The 15052-nt window shown below is 41.7% G+C and overlaps 2 long non-coding RNA genes across 2 annotated transcripts; one reads left to right on the top strand and one right to left on the bottom strand.

Annotated features, from left to right (window-relative positions):
* Positions 1 to 627: 627 nt before the first annotated feature.
* Positions 628 to 7937, bottom strand: LOC121107302. The gene is made up of 4 exons (XR_005841117.1): positions 7724 to 7937; positions 7312 to 7407; positions 4494 to 5893; positions 628 to 1163 (listed from the first exon to the last, which is right to left on the bottom strand). It is a non-coding gene; the product is annotated as an uncharacterized LOC121107302 (long non-coding RNA).
* On the top strand, positions 7902 to 14729 carry LOC121107303. The gene is made up of 3 exons (XR_005841119.1): positions 7902 to 7974; positions 10106 to 10202; positions 14244 to 14729. It is a non-coding gene; the product is annotated as an uncharacterized LOC121107303 (long non-coding RNA).
* The last annotated feature ends 323 nt before the right edge of the window (positions 14730 to 15052 follow it).

Raw genomic sequence — 15052 nt, 5'->3', positions numbered from 1 at the left:
TGGGAATGTCACCACTGAGGATAAGGAAAAGGCAGACGTTCTGAATGCCTTCTTTACATCTGTCTTTAAAAGTCAGACCAGTTATCCTCAGGTTTCGCCACTCTCTGACCCGGCAGTCTTGGCTGGGGAGCTGACTAAACCCCCCACGATTCAGGAGGAAACAGTCAGAGACCTGCTACTCCAACTGGACTACCACAAGTCCATGGGACCGGATGAGATTCACCCGAGAGTGCTGAGGGAACTGGCAGAGGTAATAGCCAAGCCGCTTTCCATCATCTATCAGCGCTCCTTGTTGATGGGTGAGTCACAAAGTTGAAGAAAAATCCAATTTCTAACAAGAACATACAAGCCCATTCATTCTTCCCTGGTTTTAGGGGCCAGGGCCAAAGTAGAAATCTCCCTCCTACCCTTCTACCACAATGTCAGCAGCAGTTGCTATTATCTCATGGAGATTATGTTCTTACATTTTAAGCACTCACAAAAACATTGATTGCTTAAAATTTATTTTATTATGGTGCGCTGCTACTGACGGAAGGAAGGACAACCCATATCTGAAAGAAAATTGCAGATTTTCCCAGGTGGCAGATCAGCAAGCGAGCTAGCAGCGACACAAAAGGTTTGCAGATCAACATTGTCTCGGCTGCTGTTCCACCTTCTGAACAGTGGAGAAGAAAAGCATGGATGGCTCTTTTCTGATCTCTTCCTTTAGCTGCCCCACACCTGGGAGCAGACTTTTTAGGCGCTCAGCTCCCAGCAGGGCTGCACAGCCCCAGGGGGGGGTACAGCAACCACCCCAACTACAGCTTCTCCTATTCTCCTAAAAACAGGATCAAGAAGTGTGGGCAAATGAGTATCCCACATGCACCAGCTGTTTGCTTTCTCTCTGAGAACTAGATACCCTTGGTTGGGTACACATGTCCGTGGTATTGTCTCGTACTGATCTGAACCTGGGACTCAGTGGTCACTCAGGGTCTTGAAGCTCCTCTCTGAGTCCTTACATCTCAGCCCAGGAGCTGCAGTGACAATGCCAAGGCATCTGGAAGATCTTCATCTTTCTGTAGAGCAATGGGTACAGCTCATCTGCATGTAGGAGGTGAGTGTGTGGCACATGGAACATATCTCGGTATTTCATATTGTATCAAGGCACCTTGAGGAAGCAGTATCTGCCAATGAAGTGTTGAAAAACTGTTATTTTTTTCAAAGCATGCATCAGAATACACAATAAAAGATAGAAAAATATGTTGCAAAAGCCACCTTTCAAAAAAATTCCGTTGTAGCAGGAGTAGAAAGAGGTCTACTCTTTGAGTGGATAGTTCTTTGTCTCGATCTGCTGCTGCTGATGCTGAAAACTATTTTACATAGTTTTCACTGTTTAAACCTGAGGCTTCAACCTTAGGAAATGACAGGTATAAGTGCCAGGCCAGTTCAGATAAATCCATTTGCAGTGCTCTGAAAAGGTTGGGCAAAATTATTGTGCATGCCTTCCTTTCATACTTTTTGCTTTAAACTGTCTTACCCAATTGTCTTATTTGTATGTGACCTTCAAAGCTCAAATTTCTGACAAGAAAGAATGTATGCTGAGGTGATACCATGACTTACATCAGATCAAGACAACGGGTAGGAAACACTGAACAAAATGCTCACTCTGAACTTCATTGTAATATGTCTGAAGCACTACAAATATCAAAACAAACCAAACCAAAAGGGCAAATGAAGAACAAAGTAAAGTGTGTGCAAATAGTCTAAGAAGAGGAAATGCTTATGCATAGTGTGCTTACATATATTATGTATCTATATACATAGAGCTCAGAAGACAAAATCCAAGTGTCCATGGGTCATAGTAACTCTGGAAAGAAGGACAAGACAGCCTTGCCCAAGAAGTGTAGCGGTGTGAAGAAGGGTGAAAGTTTATCTCAGAAACTGGAAAGTGTGCATGCGATCAAAGAAAAGACTTACTCTTGATAAGCTCTCACTAATAGTAACAAGATCTCAATATTTATAACCAAGCAAAAGTCTAAATGGAACTGAGCTCAGAAAAGGCCATATGGGTCAAGAGGTACATAGCATGTAATTAAAGAACTGGCAGTTATTTCTTTCACTCTAACGGTGAAAAGATTAAAGAAAGGCAAGTGTCATAGAAGCCATTTAACTGTTACACTATTGAACAGCTCATGAGCCCAGAAATTATGTTTTCTCTTTTTCAGTACAACAAATTTGTAGTTCAGTCCAGATCAGGACCAATTGCTGGTCTTTCATATAATTATATGAATCCATGCAACAGTGTGAGAGGAAAAGAGCAGTTATCCCAGTGGAGCTGAGCAAGGTGCAAGCAAAGGAGAGCTGTAAGGTCTCTACATGGGGCACTGTGTGGGACAGAGATAAGCAATCAGAACCTGCAAGAAGCAGGTGCTCTCATGGTAACTGAACTTTGCTGATGAAAGAGTTGAATCTGACTTGCCACTCAGTAGCCTACTTGAAGACCAGAGGGCATTTTTAATGAAACAGAAAGGAACATTTGCAAACTAATTACACAAACCATTGTCATTTTGACACTAATGTGGATCTAGCATACTATAGTGACAGCTGGTAAAACAGTGACGTTTGGATTCATCGTTTTTAAGCATGTACATTTCCTTAAGAATGTAATGCTTAACGAGGCTGAGAAACAGCCAAAAGAATTTCAGGATTACGTAGAAAGTGAGCATCCAGTAACATCAGTGGGAAGTAGGTGTCCTCTGAAAAGGGCCTAGCTACCTGTCTGCATCTTTACCGGAACTAAACAGAATTCAAGGCACTGACTGACTGGTTGTCAAGTCAATGTCAAGTCAATGTCCCAAGTCCTTGGACATATGAAGACCTATCAAAACCTACTTTTCCCTCAGTCTCTCAAGCCAGGTGCTGTACAAGAGTAAACACTGCAGAATCTGGGCCATGATAGCCAGAACTCTCTTCTCTCATTCTTGAACTCTTGCTAAGTTTCTGTCACCTCTTCAGTGAGGTGACACCTCTTCACCTCTTCCCTTTCAGTGCCAAAGATGTTGAGAGTTTTTGTTGTGTTTTTCTTTTTCTTAACCCTTTTAGGTAGGAGAAATGCATTGTATTTACTGTGAAACGAGGACACACTTTTCATTGGCAGTACTTATTAGAGCTACATGCGTAAATGTGTTCTGCTACTCTAATTTAATAATTTTACTACAATTTTATTCCCATATGAAAAAGAAAATTGAAAATGTGTTCTTTACGCATTTGAAATATATTGCTTAACTGCTTCTTCTAGAGGGCAGGCAGAGCTGAAATCATGTGAAAGGACATCCTCACGCCTCTCTACTATTTTGATTGCGTAAGCATGCAGCCCATTATGTCTTTTCCTGCTGAATGACTGATGATTATCAATAATACCTGGAGTTTGGATAATGTTAAAAGTAAAATCCTTTACATTAAGGGTAAAAAAAAAAAAAGGGTAATTTTGATTTTGTACAGAAAATGAATAAATGGCTACCTATTTAATTTTAAATTTATTAAATTAAATCCATTCCATCCTCTATCCAAAATAGTGTGAACTTATTTTCACTTTGGATAGAATAGATATTGAAGTGATTATATGAACAGAGTACAAAAAAAAAAAAAGCATATTAACACTAATGCACATGGCTTTAAATGAAAGTTGCCAGTACACAGTTACGTTTAAAACACATCTCTTTCCATTCTGCTAAAATGCATTAGCTGTTTAACAAATCATGAACTTAGCAATGTACTTTGTACAACTTGCAAGATAACTTTTTCAAAGATTTCTCTCAAATTTTTGGGCTACAGGACAATGTTTCCTATGGACTTATAACATTTATTTTCATTTCCCCATTGCCATAAAGCAGAAAGGTTGCAAGCAGGACTGCCAAGCAAACTGCAAGCCAAGTTGCTGTAGAAATATAGTGAAATGATTAATTCTCTGAAGTTGGGTAAACATCTAGACTGTACTCTTCCTGCATTAAAATTAGATATTTCATGAGAATAACCACCATACATAGGAGAAGTTATTAGAAAATTACACTGAATTAAAAGATGAAAAATATCACTGAGTAAGAATAATCTTTCTAATCTCTTTGTTAAACCCTAAATCTTGATTTCCAGCCAAAGAATGTCAAGGTAGGTAAAACATTTCTTTCACAGAGAGATCTTCCCAATCATGCAATCAACTAAAATATTTCAACTTTTTGTGCGTACCAATAGCAAAGGAACTAGAATCTTCTTTGTACCTTTATGTTGCACAGAACACTGTCCCTGCCTCACTTCCTATCCGACAGTTCCCAGCTGTTCTCAGCAGATCACAAAGGGCAAAATACATATTAAAAGGAAACACTTTAAAATAATTAATTTAAGAGACAGAACAAGAAGCTTTGACAGACATCGCTGAAATGCTAAGCCTAATATCAGAATCATAAACCCCATACAGGCTTTACTGTGTGTCCTTGCATTAAAGAGAGAGCAGCACTCACTTATCTCCAAATTAGATCACTGGCTTTTCAGGCTTTTTCTCAAAGGTGAGCTTATCCTTAGCTGCTTCCTGGGGAACTAGGCCTGCTCGCTTTGATGTCAATGAGATCAATGAAAGTTTGGCACTGGCATTTAAACAGAACAGGAAACAACATTTAGACCACTTAATTCAATACGGCTGCTGCTTTTTGTGGCATGGCCCTGACATTATATGTTTAATTTTATTAATTTTGAGATGTAGAATTTGTTTCCAGGTTTCAGTATTTCATTTTGTGCTTTTATTTCATGCAAATAGCAAGAAATATCTTGAAAGATAACTGCATCGTTTTGGCCATGGCCATTTTCAAAGCCTTTCTCTAGGGTTTGGGGACTTTTCTTTTTAGTGTCTAGAAGCCACTGAGGAATATATTGCACAGGAATTGTAAGCTAAATCCCCAGGTTCTTCTTGTGCAGCTATTTGCAGGGTTAAGTCTCCACCAGATTCTTACTGTCGCTTCAGCAATGTGGATTGCATCACAGCTTTGCAAACCTTGCAGCCTGAATAGAGCTAAAGAGTTAGGCAAGAGGTGATTAAACTAAGTTATTTTCAGAACTAACATCTATTTCTTTAGATGCCATCCCCCAAGAGGTGTGAGAATTAAGTCCGAAGACTCAGTGCCAAATGTTACCCTTTCTCCAGGAACTCGTTAGCAGCAGCGAGGGCTTGCATCAAATGCAGGATAGTATTAAAAGATTTTCCCATATGAAAACCTCAATTAAATTTGTGACCTTACTTTACAGGTTTCACTGCTGCTTGAACCCCAGTGCTAGAGGCTTCACTCTGCAAACAGCATCACTAGCCTCATCCCAGGTAGTGAACTACTGCGGACTGCCATATAAGGCTACAATTGCAAACAGCTATCTGTTTCATTAACTGCTCCATTCTTGACCAGAAATCTCTCTCCACCATAAGAAAAGGTTTTTTTTAAAAAAAAATAAACTTGTTTCAGACTAACTCATTCATCCATCACTTGCCCCCTTTTCTCACCACCAAGATGTCAACAGATCTGCTGTCAATTTGGTGTCCCTCCACTCTATAAATCCTTAGGGAAAGGGTGAGGAGTGAGTATACTCCTGATGTGGGTGACAGCCACTGGGATTCTGCGGTGAATCTATGCATATCTGCCTATGGCTTATGATCAGAGAAGAAAGTAAAGGTGTAAAAAATAAGATCAAAGGGTTTAAAGAATGAGAAACCAAGTTTAGCAAAACTGATGTGAAGGACTCTTTCCCTTCTGCATCTCATTGATCTCTTGGTCCCATACACAATACATCTGTTGAATTTGCAGCTGCTTGTTCTGCTCTTCTAAAAGCATGTTGCCAAGTAGTCTTCATTTCCAAGTATTTCTCTCTTTCATGCCCTCTAAAGAATTAGAGAAAAACAATCACTTCAAAGAACAATAGATGAAGTGAAAATCATCTGTCAACTTTACTGTGTAATTTTTATTTTAGTCCATGCAACTATGTGTAAGAATAATTGAATCCCTTTTGCTGTCTCATTCCAGAGTTAAAACTGTGTGGGACTGATGCTAATTTTTCATAATTAGAATAATTAATTTTTTCAATTTATCTGTTTTGGGGAATGATTTAGGCTGGAAAGCATAGGTCACTGAGTAGCAAGAAGATGTAGTCTTTAAAAACAGCATTTTCCCTGTGGCAGTGGGAGATAATACAGGGCTTTCTTCATGATCACCAAGTGCTAAGATCAGCAACAGAGCATCTTCTACGGAATTTCAAGTTAGTCCCTGTGTTTTTTAGTCAAGGATTTTGTGCAGACAACCAAGGACTGACTTCCCTTTATTCATCCATTCCTTTAGTGGAAACAGAGGAGAGGAGGTTTCAGCCCTTATCTGGAGCAGGTCTGTGTTTTTCCAGTCAGCCTTGTGGTTACTGCCAGAATGTTTCCCCACTGTATATTTAATGCTGCAAATGAAGCCCTCAGCTATAAGTGGATGTTCATTTCTAAATAATAAAGCAAGTAAAATATTGGAAAAGCTATGGGTTTCACTCTTCACACAGGTCCAAGGTACTGTATTCCTTTATGGACCTGAGATAGGTGTAAACTTGCCTAATAGTCTCTTAATTACTCAGAAAAGCTGAGGTTATTTGAAAGAACAAACTAGGCTAATGAAAATAAGCGAAACCTCAACATAATTATTTTAGAGATGAAATAGAAGACAAATGGCAACTGTATTTCATTTGTAAGGGTAGTAGCACGCAACTGAACGATTCAGTAAGACACTGGGCAGACCACTCATTAAAAAAAAATGATAGATTGGAAGAACAGAACAAACTTCATTAAATCAACATTATAGGACTGAATTGTTATATCTACCTACTTTACTCTCATATTTTATAAGGGTTTTGGTAACTGTCTTATAGTTGTTTCTCTTCTTAATAAAACCTACCACATAATTCATCAGAATGAAAGTAATCAGCTGATGAAAGGGAAAACATAAGGAATTCAGCAACAGGTGTATGAAATTAAATTTCCCCACCTTTTATTAAACCACCAACACATAACCAAGGCCCTTTTTCTACAGAAATGACCTTTTGGACAGATGCTTCTTTCTTGGAAATGTTAAATTTTTCTTTGACTACTTAACAGCTTCACTATTTTGAATATTTGAGTTACCCAGACTAGGAGCTTAATGCCAGAAGTACCCTGAAGCTCTTTTGTAGTAGGATACATTAGAAGCAATACAGATTTATTAGCACATCCAAAGGTTATGAGACACTGTTTAAGTTTTACAGTATAATAATTTCCCACTATGGTGACACCTGACAGCCAGGGAAAAGTGCACAGATTGGCGCTGGGTCCACAGACAGCCACACAACTTGTAGGAGCACAGACATCTCTTCTGTTGGATCTGCTGCCTGATAAGGGTCATAGAATCATAGAATCACCAAGGTTAGAAAATACCTCTGCAATCATCTAGTCCAACTGTCCACCTACCATCAATATTTTCTCACTAAACCACGTCCCTTAATACATTATCTAAATGTTTCCTGAACATCTCCAGGGACAATGGCTCCACCCCCTCCCTGGGTAGTCCATTCAAGGAACACATCGCCCTTTCAGAGAAGAAATTTTTCCTAATATCTAACCTGAACCTCCCCTGGCACAACTTGAGGCCATTCCCTCTTTACCTGATGCTAGTTATGTGGGAGAAGAGGCCGATCTCCAACTCACCACAATTTCCTTTCAGGAGTTGTAGAAAGCTGTAAGATCTCCTCTGAGCCTCTGTACAGGACAACAGTCACCTCCCTGCTCCTGCTGGCAATGCTGTTTCTGATACAAGCCATGGCCTTTGGCTTGTAGCCCAGAAGGCCAATGGTATCCTTGGTTGCATCAGAAGAGGGGTAGCCAGCAGGTAACCACTCACCTCTCCCTCGAGTTCCAGAGCCTCAAACCTATTATGTAGGGGCACCTGGGCAACTGAGGTAGGTAGAGACGAGACTTGCCTGTGATGTCTATATATCATAGAATCTGTAGAGTTGGAAGTGACCTATAAAGGTCATCTAGTCCAGTTTCTCTGCAATGAACAGAGGGGCTGGACTACATATACACACATATATATACAACGACAGGTCATATATTAATAGGCCAAAGACTCATCTTCCATGGATTCTATTTGGCATCCCTGAGAGTACTATCACAATGAGAAGGATGGTAACAGATAGTTTTATCACTTACAGTAACAATAAGGGCTAACTGGCAATGACTACATGTCTCAAATAGTATTTACAGGATGTACAATTCATTAGTGAGGGGTAATTCAGATGTTAACGACAGTGACGCTCAGGCATAATTTAATGTTCAGACATGGACGCAATTCTGCAGACCACAGCTGTTTGGTCCTCTCCTCCCTGCACATGGCGCACCTCCAGTACAAGAGCTCGGATATAGAGTAGACCTCCAGCAATGAGAGCTTGCAGCCAGCGAGCGGGGATGGCTCCATCATGCTACTGCTTTTAAGACTCTTAAGGGATTTAAAACCTTCTTGTGAAGTCTATTCGTTCCTAGACTTGTAGTGGAGGCTACAGTTATGGCCCATAGAGTACTGAGAATATTTTCTGCTTCTAAACCTGCCCCACCTTAAGAGAGATGGGAAGAAATCCCTCCACTGGTGCACTGGCTCCTGCCTGCCGTAGGGAACTGGCAAGCCCTGCCAAAAGCGTCCGCACAAGTCTACACTTGGTGACACCAAGTGAAAGTTCTTCTCAAGGTGATATCAACTGCTGCTTCACCCTTGTTTGCATGTCCATATCCATCTGCAAATAGGTTATGAAGAACAACAATGTAAGAAGCAGACAGCAGAATAGAGAAAGTAAGCAACATAGGAGTGTGTCTGTCAAAACTTTAGACAGGTCTGATAGTTTATTCGGTTGTTGCCATGAAGCCTTTATTATCTCATCTTTTCCACATTTCACAGACAATACAGTTTCCTATGGTCAGTTTCTGTGTAGCTCTGAAGAGGTGTACTCCTAGATTTGTGTCCCATAGCCTTTAACACATTCTTCATCTCTGCTCCTGAAGGCTAGAACATACTAAAAAGAACACCAAACAGCTAGAAGAGGGGCAGAGGGGCAGCAAGAATAGTCATTACTCTACAATGCCTTCCATACAGAAAGAGACCAGGATATTTTAACTGGCAAAATAGATTGTGGAGGAGAATTAGAGGATGAATGGGAGAAGTGAATGGGTAGGGAATAAATGGAGAAATTATAGCCCCTCAAATGAGAATATCACACATAGCAGGCAGATTTGAAACAATTACAAGGACCAGTACACTTAAACCAGTTTTCTCATTGCTGAAAAAAAAAAAAAAAAGAAAAAAAAATGGATACAAAATGCAAAAAGAATTAGCCAAATTCATGGAAGAAACGTGCTTCAGAGAAGAAACGTGCTTCATAGCATAACACTAAAATTTTTGTCTGAGCCCCTAAACAGCAGACTGAGATTAAGAGATCTTAGTGGGGCAGCATGACTGCAAACTTACTGTCTGTGCTTGCTCTTGTGCTGAGCTTTTTGACTACCACCTGGTAGTGGCTGCAGAGCACATGTCACCCATAAGCCCTTTGATGCTTATTGTCAGTATGGCGTGAGACTGGCTTCTGGTGAAGGCAGGAGAGAAGTGGCTGCTGTGGATAGGAGATATTCTACCCAGGGAGAGAAAGACCCAGGGATGGCAAGACCCAGGGAGGAGAACCTGGGAACAGATCTAGCCAAAATGCTGAAGGATGGATCACATCTCCTCACTGGCTCCTGGGGATCAGTATTAGTCTCGGCACAGCAAGCCCAGCCACACCTGCCCCATGTCTCTTCAGGGAGGAGGGATGCAAATGACCATAGGAATCATCTAGATGCAACACTGCAGGCAGGGTGCTAATGGCTCTACATCCAGTGATACCTTCTCACTTCCCAGAGGTGAAGGAAGTTTTTCTCCTGTGTCTGCCTCAGGACTGAGTGCTAACAGCACAGCTGAGCCCTATATTGCTGATGAATGCAAGTTGTGTGATGTCATGACGGATGCAATGACATTCCTTGCTAATCACTTTTAACATATTCCAGATCGTTCTAGTGCAGTTCCAAGCAAATTACAGCATTTGGTGGAACAGAGGCATGAAACTGTTATGTGTGGAGTAAGAATATGTCCTTGTTGCAGGAGGTAAGGAAAATTCAGAGTTCCTTCATTAGGTAGTAATTAAAATGCAGTTTATAGAGCAGGAAAACAGAATATTATTGAACAACTGTAAGACACGTGAGCTAATCACTAACGGATTCTATTATGCTGCCTTAGCCCAAAATGAAAGCGATTTCCCTCTAAATTAGAATGAATTAAGAGCGTATTTCCTGATTACACCTTACATAATGATGCAGGGGATGGTTCTTCTGTTCGCATTTCCTTTCTCCTTTAATAAAACATACTGGGGAGGAAAATTAGCTAGCTGTTCCCATTAGCCATTTTGAACATGGTGTATCCCACCCTCACAACAGGCAGCTGTTAGGTTAGCTGTAAATAGCAATTAGCTTTCAGCCCATTGCAAAGGGGTTTGACATAGTTGATACTTCACACATTAGGTCCACATTACAAGCTACATGCCACGCACTCAATCACGTCCAGAGGAAGTTTTGCTGGGTAGAGAATTTAGGACAAATTTCAGAAGAGCCCAGATGTTGGCTTTTTTTCTTTTGGCACCCCAGGATTTATCCCACCTCAGAGTATTTTCCAAAAGAAAAGCGTATCCTGTCTGCTCATTTCTGAAACAGCACTGCAACTATCTAGAAAAGCAGTCCTTAAACAGCAGAACAGTGCACCCCTGCACTTGCTTATCCCTTTCCTTCCCATGCTGGACAGTGCACTGATGCCTCATGGATGCCCTCTGTGGCTGTCTATGAAGCTCTGTATCCATGCAGAGCAAAGCTGCCATTCATCTTGTGGCTGTGGCGTGTTGTGACCCAAATCGAGGCTCCCCTGCTCCAGAAATAGCAGCTAGCCCTTGGGAGAGGTCAGCCACAGCTGACTGCTTAATGTCAGCGATATCCGCTGCAGAGGTTTCTGGATCCGTTCTGCCACTTTGCTCGTTGCCTTCTCATCTTCAGTCTCCCAAGGGCTCTGCATCACCTCCCCATGTCCCTGCCATATTCCACACTGTGTTCACCCTGCACACCTTGTAGTTCTGTAAAGTCCTGTACATAAATGAGGTTTTCACAAACTGGCCACAAAGCTGGTAGTTCCTGGGCATCCTCTGCTCTGACAATGTGTCTCAAGGGATTCGGCATACCACACAGACCTAATCCACATTTTAAGAAGCCTCTTGAGAATATAAATAGGCTCAGAGCAAGACTGTTCTGTCGTAACACCTTGTTTCTGAAGGATGCTTAAGACTGGAGTGCAAAAAAGAAAAACAGTTTTCTGCACTGACAGAGCCTCCCAGCCTCTGAAAGCCAACATTTTAAGGTTTTTTTGAGCTCGAGGTCATATACTTATCACTGTGTATAACAGTCAATAATGGTGCTGTTCTCTATAAGCTTACCTAATCCCTTTTAGACTCATTTTTCTTTTTTTGATATATCCATGAATCTTTTGACAGCAAGGTCTATTTTTTTGATGGGGTTTTAGTTAGATAGTTAGTTTTCATTTTGGCATGTGTTACAATAAACAGTGAAGATGTGGAGCTGTTGTAGCAGACTGAGAGGAGAACCACAAAATTGTTCAGAGGGCTGGAGCAATTCTATGAAGAAAGACTGGGGGATTTGGGCTTACATTGTCTAATAGTGACAGGACATGGGGGAATGGCTTTAAACTAAAAGAGGGGAGATAGATGTTAGGAAGAAATGCTTTACTCAGAGGGCAGTGAGGCACTGGCACAACTGTCCAGAGAAGCTGTGGTGCCCCATCCCTGGAGGTGCTCAAGGCCAGGTTGGATGGGGCCCTGGGCAGCCTGAGCTGGTGAGGGGCAGCCCTGCCCATGGCGGGGGTTGGGGATGGGTGGGCTTTGAGATTCCTTCCATTCTATGGTTCTATGATATTTGGTGATGGAATTTCTCACAGCAGGTTGCATCCCAGGGCCAGAGTTCAGCTGCTGCCCTTTTGACTCTTTCTGGCTAGATACAATTCCCTTCCACATGCTTACCAGGTCCATGTGGCCAGAGATGTAAATCTGAGGCTTCAACTCTGCCTGGGCTGGGAGTTGCAGACTGAGGGCAGCTCAAACCTCACCCTGAGGAGGTTGGGCACTTGGGGTCATGCACCACAAAGTGAGAGCAGAGGCGAAACACACCATATTTACTCAGACCTCCTCCCCACTGTGTTCTGCAGGATGCTCCTTCAAGCTCCTTCAAGCATGTTGCTTCACCCACAGATGGGGTGGATGTCCCACCTCTGCATCGTGCAGAAAGCTGTAGATGGCCTTTGCTCTTCCCTGCCCTCTCCCACCTCATTACCACCCAACCTTAGTTCCTTCAGTTTACCTAAGACACCTCAGCCCCACCCCCAGGGATCCTAACAGAAGACTGCAATCTCACCCCCTTCCCCATGGTGACTCCCTATGATCAGCCAAGCCCTGTGGACCTGGCCTTCCGTGCCCTGTTGGAGTTTCACTGACCTACCAAGCAGACTGGATCATCCACAGGTCACAGGGACTGAATGCTGCCACTGATCCCAGAGACTTTAATGTTAGTGCTGTCCTATGGCTGACCTGACTTCAACTTGTTGGAGAGAGACCAAAGGAGGTCCACAAAGATGATTGGAGGGCTGGAGTATCTCCCCTATGAAGACATGCTGAGGGAACTGGGGTTGTTCAGCCTGGAGTAGAGAAGGCTGTGAGAAGATCTCCTTGCAGCCTTCCAGTATTTAAAAGGGGATTATAAACAGGAGAGGAATCAACTTTTTACAAGGGTAGACGATGATAGAATAAGGGAGAATGGTTTTAAGCTCAAGGAGGGAAGATTTAGATTGGATGTCAGGGGGAAGATCTTTACAGAGAGAGTGATGAGGTGCTGTAACAGACTGCCAAGGGAGGTTGTGGACACTCTGTCCTTGGAGGTGTTCAAACCAGGTTGGATGGGGCCCTGGGCAACCTTGGTCTACAGCCGGATCTGGAGGTTGGCAGCCCTGCCTGTGGCAGGGGGGTTGGAGCTTGGTGATCCATAGGCTGCCTTCCAACCCAAGTCATTCTATGGTGCTATGATTCCCATGGCAGCTGCATGCTTTCTCCCTGGTGGCTCTTACAATCACAGAATCATTAAGGTTGGAAAGACCACTAAGATCATCTAGTCTAACCATCAGCATATCAAGGAGCTCTTGCTCCTTGCACTGTGTTGGGGCAGCTCGAATACCTGTTTTAGCTAATTTTTCTCCTTGATGGTATTTGATGGGCCTCATTTTCTAGAAATGTCATTCCTGCACCATTCATGAGCCTAAAAGCCACTTTATTTTTTTAATTACAGGTGGGCATAATTAATGTAAATTACAATAATGTATGTTAAATACCATAGGTTATTTCCTTGCTAAAGACCACATTTCTCTTTAACTCTTAATGTGGAGCCTGAGGTTCTAATAATAAAGCACCACAAAGGCAAGCACTCATAAAAATTATATGATAGCTGCCTTGGCAAGTATTGAAAAGATCACTTCTAGGACAGTGACAAACAGCATATTAATTGTTATGTGCTCCTAGCGTCAGCATGGGATCACCACAACTGGGAGAGCACAGCAGTAAGCTGTTGTTGCACAAAAGTACACAAGATGGTACTGCTGTTATTTTTATGGCCCATAGCGTACATTATCCAAAATGTGTGGTCACAGGTAAGCATCTGGATGGACCTGAATGTGAAAGAAAACACACATTATGTGGCTTGGAGTTAGTGGTAAACTAATGAACAGAGGTAGCTAGCATTATTATGTATTTCTGCACCACAGTGGTGCATACAACCCCAGAGAAGGTCAGTATCTAGTTTTGTTGGATGAAAAGGTATCCCAGCCCTCAAAGCATTACACTGCTCTTCCTACCTGTGTGTGCTTTTTGAAAAAAAGAGTCTACTCTCTGTTATCTGAGCCACAACTTTGGCAAATGTGATTAGCTGAAGTAGTAGCAACCACTTCTGTAGCACTCCTCATCCAAGAGGTACACAGACAGCAGAAATAGACTAAATAGACACAACAATTCCATTAAAAATAATACTAGTCAATATGTGAATGATACAGGTGAAAGGAACATATTGGACTTATAAAAAAGGAAAAGACAAAGCACAAATAAAAGTCTGCTCTGGGAGGACACTTAGACAATCACAGAATAAAAATAGCAAGATGGAGGTAGCTACCAAGAAATGGAAGTGGCAAAAGAAAAGCGTATTTTGAAATGACAACAAAAGAGTGAATTACTTTTGTGACTGAGAAGCTGAATGAAAGTGCCAAGGTCAATGGGATGGTAGACAATGGGAAGAGGACAAAGAAAGAGGAGCCTAGTCATTTGATAACTCGGCCACAGGGAAGAAAATTTGAGAGTTACAGAAAGGAAGAAAAGAGTGAGAACAAGACATAAAGGAAGAAAGAGGTAACATCTGGTCCCAGAGCACTGAGGAAGATGATAAAGAAAATGAAGGCAGAAATAAACAGCACTACAGAAATCAGGAAACAGCAAGTAGTATACAACTAAAAGTATAACAATTTAAAAATCAGAGTTCCTTTTCTTTTCCCTGGGGCACAAGAGCAAGTTGATGATATGATTGCCGTGCTGTACATATGAAGAAAAACTTTGCAGGATGAGAAGTAACAGCTTGAGAAAAATACTCGTGTTCTGAGAAGTGCTGAACAAAATGTCATTGCTGGTGAGGCAAGTGGGATTGAAAAGGTGAGATTTTCATTTGCTGTGATCACTGTATATTTTAGAAACTGAAATTTGTATTTGTGGATCTATGATAAAATCTACTGGACTGGAAATAGTATTTTTGAGCTACACTGTATACGGGGTAATAAACATTTTTTTTCTCTAAAACATCTTTAAAAACAAGCTG

This window comes from Gallus gallus, chromosome 1, assembly GCF_016699485.2.
Source record: "Gallus gallus isolate bGalGal1 chromosome 1, bGalGal1.mat.broiler.GRCg7b, whole genome shotgun sequence".
Taxonomy (NCBI): domain Eukaryota; kingdom Metazoa; phylum Chordata; class Aves; order Galliformes; family Phasianidae; genus Gallus; species Gallus gallus.
The sequence above is the reverse complement of the archived record's forward strand: the minus strand, read 5'-3'. Positions and strand labels throughout refer to the sequence as shown.